General features: G+C 37.2%; 1 long non-coding RNA gene across 1 annotated transcript in view; it reads left to right on the top strand.

Annotated features, from left to right (window-relative positions):
* The first annotated feature begins 2,642 nt into the window (after positions 1-2,642).
* The window catches only part of LOC118764123, a 59,203-nt gene continuing 52,451 nt past the window's right edge, over positions 2,643-9,394 (top strand). The window contains exons 1-2 of the long non-coding RNA XR_004999914.1: positions 2,643-2,715; positions 6,835-6,976. This is a non-coding gene — a long non-coding RNA (uncharacterized LOC118764123). The remainder of the gene's footprint in view (positions 2,716-6,834; positions 6,977-9,394) is intronic.

Below are 9,394 nucleotides of genomic sequence, written 5' to 3'. Positions count from 1 at the left end.
TAAAGCCAAGAGAAAAAGATGTTTTATAAACACATTCTACCAGTATACGAAGTTTAAAAGTGTTTAGTTACGTGGAAATTATGTTAAAAACTGCCGTTCAAACCGAAAAGATCCGAACTTTCTAATTGCAATCCCATAGTCGTTCGTGACCGGAGGGAGTCTTTACCCTTTACCCTATTGTATATACTAGCAAATCTACCCATATACGATGTGGGGGCATAAAATGAGGGGGGGGGAGTCGTAACAACAGTATGTATTGAGAAATGTGTAAAAGGACTTTGATAGATTACTGGGTGATGTCTTAGAGAAATCACATCATTGTTGGTGATGCAGCATTCTATTGCAGCTCTATGACATGTGTTTGCGACTAAGGGACATGTGATGACGATTCACTCCCCAACTGAAACAAGTTCCCAGGCTCTGTATCATGAATGGACCACTCCTAACGAAAGCCAGAGCTTCCTTCAAACACTACATAAAAAGTATTAAGAAAAATTTTATTTAGATACTAGCAGTATCGCCCGGCGTTGCTCAGGTTTGTAAGGGAAATAACTATAAAGCATTTTTAGAGAGTTATAGCCAAAAAATAGCAAAAAATGATGGTAAATTTTTTTTTGAGTTAAAAAGGTTGAGTTGCGTCCCCTAGACAGTCTGTGGTTGTTTCTGATTCTCGACCCCATGTCGATTTTATCATATTTTTCAGACTGGGGAACTTTTCAAAATTTTCGCTGCGTTAGTTTGAATTATGACATTGGGCTATGTGTGTGTCAAGTTTCATCAGAATCGGTTGAAAGCCGTGGTCAGGGTGAGGTACAAGCAAACAGACACACAGAAACACGCACAGACAAACTGCCGTTTATATATAGAGAGATGCTTTTATTTTAGTTGTTTACACTATTTTTCGCTTGTTTATACTCTTTTACATTCAAAGTTCGCAAATTTTCTTATTTAAATCATGAGTCATATTCTTTTCGATAATATCAATATGATTACAAAACTTCTTTATAGGCGATATGTTCTGTTTGGTCGACACCAATTTTCAAATTACTGGAGTCCGTTGCTCTACTCATAGCGACGTATAACTGGCCGTGTGTAAATATCGGAGTGGGTAAAAATACACCTACACGATCTAAAGTTTGGCCCTGTGCCTTGTTTGCTGTGAATGCGCGAGTGGAATCTTTAGGGTTGCAAAAAAAAAACTTAAACTTGCCTCTCACTGTTCTATGCGAATAACGTCTGGATGTTCTGGTACCATTTGTTACTTTGACAAAGCTGAGATGTAAACAACAGCCGCTTTGATTAGCCGTTTCGAATCCTGCTCGAGACTGACACACTTCAATAACCACTAAATAATCACACACACTATATACTGGCACTCAGTTTTTAGTTTCGCTATTAACCGTCCTTGCTACTCCCTTCGTATTTACGATGGGGTCACGAACTTTTACGATGGAAATCAAGAGTTACTCTTGATCGGTGAATTTGTAATAAAAATGCGAACGTGGTTTATCAATTCAAAAATCGATATCCACGAAATAATCATACTTTGAACTGCAGTTTTTTCTAGCGGTGTCATATGAAATTGTCACCCATAATTATGACCTAGTATCGATCTATTACATTTCAATCTATTTTAGGGTTAGGATTAGAGTTAGGGTTAGTTAGGGTTAGTTAGGGTTAGGGTTAGGGTTAGGGGTGGGGGAAGGGTATCTTTTTTCTTCACAAATGTAAATAAACCCAATCTGTTTCTTAAACGAGGAACATATTCATATGGCACAGAATGTTTTCACCTCAACAGATGTCATTGATTGGTTGAAATTGCAGAAATTGAAGAAAAAAAACAACAAATATCTTACAAACTATAGAATTTTCTCAATAAAGCCAAGAGAAAAAGATGTTTTATAAACACATTCTACCAGTATACGAAGTTTAAAATCTTTTAGTTACCTAGAAATTATGTTAAAAACTGCCGTTCAAACCGAAAAGATCCTGATTTTTTAATGCTAAAAGCCTTCTTGTGTTCAGGAGTTGTGTTCACGGACCCCAATACTATCTACGATCTTTTTGAACGCAATAATTTTAATACAAGCTGCTAGAGTTGGAATTACCACGGCTGATGACACCAGATTGGCCTTTCATACTGCTTGAAAATATTTGTGTTGACTACTGTACAAGACTTAGTCAAAATGAGGTGGAAGATGTTCGTATAAATTTTGGAGGACCTCAGAAACTTATTTGGAGTAAAATGCCTGGAACTAAATAACATATTGTATTTGAGTAATGTGGTAGTCTTGATCAATGGCACTTGACACTGTCTCAATTAGTATTGATTCCTTTTGATCAAGTAACCATCGATATGCTTTAAGGAATGGAAAAACAGGATGTTCTGGTGATGTCTTTTTCAAGTACATTGGCAATCAATAAAAAGAGAAGCAGTTTCTATCGGGGATTTAAAAATGCGTCGCAATTTCAAATTGCCTGAAGTTTGCAATTTTGAAAAATATCAATTTACTTTTTTCTTTTATTGAAACAAAAGTTATTTCAAAATTGTTGTTGATTCCCAGGTTTGAGTTTATTACTTCTTAAGTTTCAGGTTTAATTACTGATCTTTTATCTTTTACTTGTTTCAGTCAAAAGACTGCAGCCATGCTGGGACACCGCCTTGAAGGGTATTTAGTCGAACGGATTGACCTCATTACTTTTCTCTAAAGACAGGTACTTATTCTATCGTTCAATTTTGCCGAACCGCCAACTCACAGGGACGTAAACAAACCGGCACCGTTGTCAAGCGGTGGTGAAGGAGAAACACTGGCACAAAGATAAAACACACACACAAGCATACGCCGTACTTCTTTCAGCTTCCGACAACTGAGTCCTCCAAGCAAGCTTCAATGCTCTTCTTTCATAAAAGCATACATACACACACATACACACCCACATATACATACATATATATACATACATAAATATATACAATCATACATGCACACACAACCTTCATCTGATCAACACAAATACACGAATGTTTTGGAAGATCGTCAAAGCAAAAAAGAACACCTATTCTTTTTATTGTCCAGCTAATTTGTATACTTCAATACCTCTGTATAAACCCCTGTTTTATCTTACCTTCTTAATCAATTGTATACAATAATAGTTTTAGTCACAATTGAAAATGGTAACATTTGCATACAATAACGATAATATATAATATTAATAATAAACATTTGTATAGGATGAAAATATATATAACAATGATTGTATATTATAACAATGAATGTAACAAGAAATTGTATATAAGAACACTGTTTGTACACTTACGTATCGAGAACTCGCTATTATACACCAACACTTTGTTTAATGTTATATTTTTGCTAATCAAAATTATTTTGCATGGCAGAAACGGTAGAGACATCGAAACTTTTGGGGCTGTGCGTAACCATGTTCATTTACAAACTGACTTCAAACCCCTTTGGGGATTCTGCTTGTTATTCATTCTTGGAATCAACAAAATAAATACCGTCAAAATGCAGTGTAAATTCAGTCAACAACTATAAGATTTTTTTCCAACGAATCTATCATTGTACCACACTCGGAAATCAATATTTCTCGACAATCAACTAAAATATATGATACGTAATATAACATACTGTCTCTCTTTTTCTTTCCCTCTCTTCACACAGGCACAGACACAGACACAGATACACACACACACACACACACACACGTACATATATATATGTACGTGTGTGTGTATATATGTTTATATATATATATATATATATATATATATATATTTATATATGTATGTATGTATGTATGTATGTATGTAGTATGTATGTATGTATGTATGTAGTATGTATGTATGTATGTATGTATGTATGTATGTATATATATGTGTGTATATATGCGTATACGCATACGCACACGCGCTTATATGCACTCAGTACAATGCTTGCATAGAGTGGTTAAGTTTATTATTATTAGATAAAAGCGGAATTTACAATATGGCTATAATGTTTCGCTTAACTCTTCAGACTGTCATATTAGTATGACACGAAGATGAAAGGTTAATGTAAGTCTGTTGACATGGTAACTAATTTAAAGTGAAAACAAAATAAAGCAAGCCGATATGAAAGAAGAATGAGTCTTGCGGAAACCAAACAGAGGAAAGCAAAAGCTAAGCTATAACATCGATGGACTTTATGAACGTTAAGAATGCTCGAGGTGAAATAGCAGAGGAGAGGAGACGCGAAGCGAAAGTAAAGCAATATGACTCGAACAACACAAGCATGCATGTGTGTGCGTACAAGCATGCATGTGTATACATGTACATAAAACGCTGTTGCCCGCGGTGTGCAAAGTCGGTCGGTTGTTGATATTTGTATGACTTAACATTTTTACAAATGCTGGTATTAATTCAGTCTATAGCGTAAAGATCACAAGGATTTGCTTATACTGAGTATACTTTGGTCATAGAAATCGGCACCAGTCCATGACTGGTATTTAGGTATATGTTTTATCGAGCCATGAAGCGTAACTGATCTCGGTACATAACGAAGAGAAACGTAACTGGATATCACAAGAACGTTACCTGATGTCCAATTGACTCTGCCGCCTAACACCGTTCACTATATAGGATAATGTCTTTCTTTGAACGCTCAACTGCTGGCTGGAGTCGTAGGGACGCCGTGGTGTTTTAGACCTGATAGGAACCCATTGCTCGCTGTGGTCGAACCACAGCTAAATTCATCTAGAAAAAGACAGAAATCAACAGAAAAAAGAAGTTTAAGAGAAAGATCAACCTCAGAGCAAAGCTGGTACATTATTTATCGATCCTGAAATGATGAAAGCTAAAACTGATCTCTGCGCGATTCGAACTCAGAAATCCGGAACAATAACTGCAAGATATCTATCCGAAACTTTTAACAATTCTGCCAATCGACTGTCTGTTTAATGTAGGGACAGAGAGACAAATGTAGAATTTTCTGTTACTATAGAAGCACATCGCCGAAACAACTGAGCTAACATCATGTAAAATTTGAGGGAGGAGTTAAATAGTAAAGATACATACGGATACGGACATGATTAATTGAGAGAAGTTTGTCTGCGCTTATATTATAGCGATGTCGTCTTTTCATAACATTTTTCATATCAATTCTGTGATTACACAAACCTGAATGTAATGGAAGAGAGGAAATTTATTATCTGATTTACTGCAAGCCATTCAACGGTTCTACATCCATTCCTTATTTTCACTTTCTGTTTGTCCTCACACACAAACAAACGCACAAACACATTCATTCATTCATACGTTTTATGCTGACATACTGAATAGAACGTGAACCAATTATTACAGTTTTAGGCGTAAAGGAAAAAGTGAGAAGCTACACAAAATTATGAGGATATCTTTTTTTTTTTTTCACCACACTAAGTAACAGCCCATATCCTGTGGCCAGTGATACAACTGCACTGCGTGACTGATAAATAACGCATTTTTTAAAGCTTAAATATGTATAAGTTAACCTAAATATGTCAAAGGAAATTATATAAACATCTACTTCACAATTACTTCAGAACCAATACAATTCTACACGGTTTACAAGTATAACCTGTATAAAAACTATGACTGTTTAATTTATAGTTTAACATTGTTTTACCATGTCTTTTGTGCTCTCTCTCTCTCTCTCTCTCTCTCTCTCGGCCGGGTAGCCATGTACCACCTCTATAGCAAGACACCTGTTTTTGCTTCTTTGTCTCTCTGTCACACTCTAACCTTTCATCATCTGACACAAGATCACCTCCAATGCCTCCTCCTCTCTCAAAATTCCTTGTCTTGTAAGTTACCTGGTGACCCGGCCGGTGCTGGTGCTGGTGCCACGTACCTGTAAAAAGCATTTAGTCCACACTGTGAAGTGGTTGGCATTTGGAAGGACATCCAGCTGTAAAAAAAATCATGTGCTGGTGCCACGTAAAAAGCACTCAATCCTCTCTGCGGGGTGTTAGGAAGGGCATCCAGCTGTAAAAACCTTGCCAAAACAGACACAATAACCTGGTGTAGTCTTCTACCTGGCCGCCTCCTGTTAAACCGTCCAACCCATGAAAGCATTGAGGGCGGACGTTAAATGATGATGATGATCATCATGATGATCATGATGATGATGATCATGATCATCATGATGATCATCATGATGATGATTTTGTGTGTGTGTGTTTGTGTGTGTGTGTGTTGTGTGTGTGTGTGTGTGTGTGTGTGTGTTTGTTTGTGTGTGTGTGTGTATTAAGTCGATGACTGGAAAATATGGTATTACACGTAATTTTATAGTTACGTTTATACCGTCACTACATGGAACATGTATTTTATGAATAGAAATATTAACATGGATCTATATGAGTTTGTTATATTTCTTTCTCATTTCAGCACGCCGGTCAAGGTGCTTAGTGACATTTCGTCAGTCTCTACGTTCTAAGATCAAATTCCGCTGAGGTTGACTTCACCTTTCATTGTTTCAGGGTTGATAAAATAAGTACCAGTTAGGCACTGGGGTTGACTTGGCTCCTTCTCCGAAACGTCTGGCCTTGTACCGAAATTTGGAACTCATACTTCATTCACAATTAAGGCGGCGAGATTGCAGAATCGTTATCACGCCGAGCAAAATGCTTAGCGGTATTTCGTCCGTCTTTATGTTTGAGTTCAAATTCCACCTTGGTCGACTTTGTAGTTCATCCTTTTAGGGTTGATAAAATAAGTACCAGTTGAGCACTGGGGTCGATGTAATCGACTCATTCCCTCCCCCGAAATTGTTGGCCTTGAACTAAAATTTCTTTCTAATTTAGACATAAGGCCAGCATTTTCGAGTGGAAGGGGCAATCGATTACATCAACCCCAGTAATTGACTGGTAATTTACTTCATCGACCTAAAAAGGATGACCGTGGCAAGATGTAATTTCATAACGTAAAGACTTGGAAGAAATAAAAGTAAGTGAAGTTGCATTTTCGAGTCATGCTGACTCATAAGGGCCGCTTTCCGGGTTTCCATGGCGTAAAAATTCCCCAACCGGGATGTGGCGCCTGTCCATCACAATATTACTCATTTTTACTAGTTGAATGCACTGGAGCAACGCGAAATGAAATGCTTTGCTCAAGAACACAACACGTCACCCGGTCCAGGAATAGAAACCACAATCTTACTGCCATAAGTCCAACACACTAACCACTAAACCACGCGCCTCCAGAAGGTGAAGAAATTCCGCTAGTCGTTGTCCGACGCCCTAACGATTCAGTGCCCTAGCGGTCTTCATGGATTTGTAATATTACAGCGTATTGCTGGCCTTGTGCCAACATTTGGAACCACTATTAGAACATATTGAATGCAAACCATGCGCATCTCCTTTAGACAAGAATTCGTAAGTAATCCATTTTGCATTTGGAAGAATGCGGTACGTAATAGTTTTTGTACACTAGAAAAAAAAAGAAAGAAAATTAAATTTATATGAAAATGTTTCAATATACAGAATTTTTCGACAGACAGACCGATAGCATAATCTCTAACACAAACATTAATTAACGAGGGTATTTAATATGTACAATTCGTGTGTGTGTGTGTGTGTGTGTGTGTGTGTGTGTGTGTGTGTGGTGTGTGAACGTAAGATCCAAGGATCAAGCTGTAGGAAGTTAGTGAGCTTCAGGCAGTCCGTAGAAGATATAAGAATCAACTGTCAAGAACAATAGTAGTTTATTGGCGTAGAAGGTTGTGAAGTTTTCCCGTATCGAAGTACCGTAAATCCTCGTGTATAGTCCGCCCTTGAGTATAATACGCAGGAGAATTTTAGGGGGCTGTACCTCTGAAAAACCTAAACCTTGTGTATAATACGCACCCCTTCTCTAACTTGAGTCGTGTGTAATTAAGCCAGCAGCACCTAGTCGAACAAACACTTCCGCGCATGCGTAATACAATAATGGTGATGTTCTTAACTGTTATATGGGAATGTAAATATGTTTGCAAATTGTTTTTGTTACATGTTATTGTGTGTTCTGAATACTTTTATTTTAATAAATGTTGCTTACTGCAAGATATGGATGATCCTTTTATGACTTTATTGCTTTCAGGCTTAGCTTAAGGTATTTTCGTGCTCGGCATCACAAAATGCGTCTGAATAAACATTGCCGGACAGCAAATAGAGACTCGGACATTGCTTAGAAAATAGTTTTCAATTTTTAAACACGTATATAGTACGCACTAGGGATTTTGACCTTTAAATTTTGGGGGGAAAGTGTGGGTTATACTCGAGGATTTACGGTATGATAAGCTGTTATGATAAGTTATTTTATAGTTCACGGTTTGCAACTGGGGTTGCTGCATATGCGAAAAAGTATTCAAAAATTAGGTAATGGAGTAGACAATATCCAAGCTACATATGTTTCATAGCTAGCGGATCCTCAGAAGTAGTAATTATCCAAATGAGGGGCAGACCGCAAGCTACTCTTCGGGCTAAGGAAATCTTGATTATTAGGAGATCTCGTGTTAACTGGCAGGGGATTCGATCGAAATATATGCATATATATCATGTATTGATTGTCTTTGTTGAAATTGGTGCACCTATTGGCGTCCTGATGTCAAAGTGATTGTAGCAACAAATCTTATGCACATATGTATAGATATGTATGTAATTCTGTGTGTGCACGCGCGTGTGCGTGTAGATAACAAACTCACAAATCACCACGATTAAGATTATGAAACGAAGAGGAAATAAGCAAACAAATTATACGCGGAGATAATTGTATACGAGCATGCAGTTATACAAAAGCACGTGATTGAAAGAAAGCAGAGAAGTATAAAGCAAAAATCAACAAAGACGTATCCAATGAAGATAAATATACTAAAGGAAGAAGCAGAAGGGACTTTAACATTTTGGCAGATACATTTTATCAGAAAGAAGAAAAAGTATTAAGAGAGGCAAGAGAAAAAGAAAAAAATATACAATACTGAATTTAAGCGGCCTGGGGTGGAATAAAAGCTGAGCAGTGAAATAGAATGACCAGAAGTGGAGTCACAATCGAGGGCAACAGAGAGGTTAAGTGGGTATAAAGGGATGGAGTGTGAGAGACAGAAAAATATAGGAAGAGCAAGAATAAGGGAGAATAGGGAAAAGAGTGAAAGGAGGGAAGAATGAAGAGTGACGGAAAAGGCGGAAACTAATGATGGAGAGCAAGGGAGGTAAATGGGAAGCTAACGATACCGATGCTTTTGTAAATGCGTGTGTATAGTAAGGTGTAGTTAAATATGCATGGTTTTCATTTCTGTTGAGATTAAATAGTATCTGTTGTGTGTTTAAGTGTTGTATAAGGGATGTTAAACAGTTATTGAGGAATAACAACATTTAGTGGGTTATGTGT

This window comes from Octopus sinensis, linkage group LG7, assembly GCF_006345805.1.
Source record: "Octopus sinensis linkage group LG7, ASM634580v1, whole genome shotgun sequence".
In the NCBI taxonomy this organism is placed as follows: Eukaryota; Metazoa; Mollusca; class Cephalopoda; order Octopoda; family Octopodidae; genus Octopus; species Octopus sinensis.
Note: the sequence above shows the minus strand (reverse complement) of the source record. Positions and strands in the feature narration are given on the sequence as shown.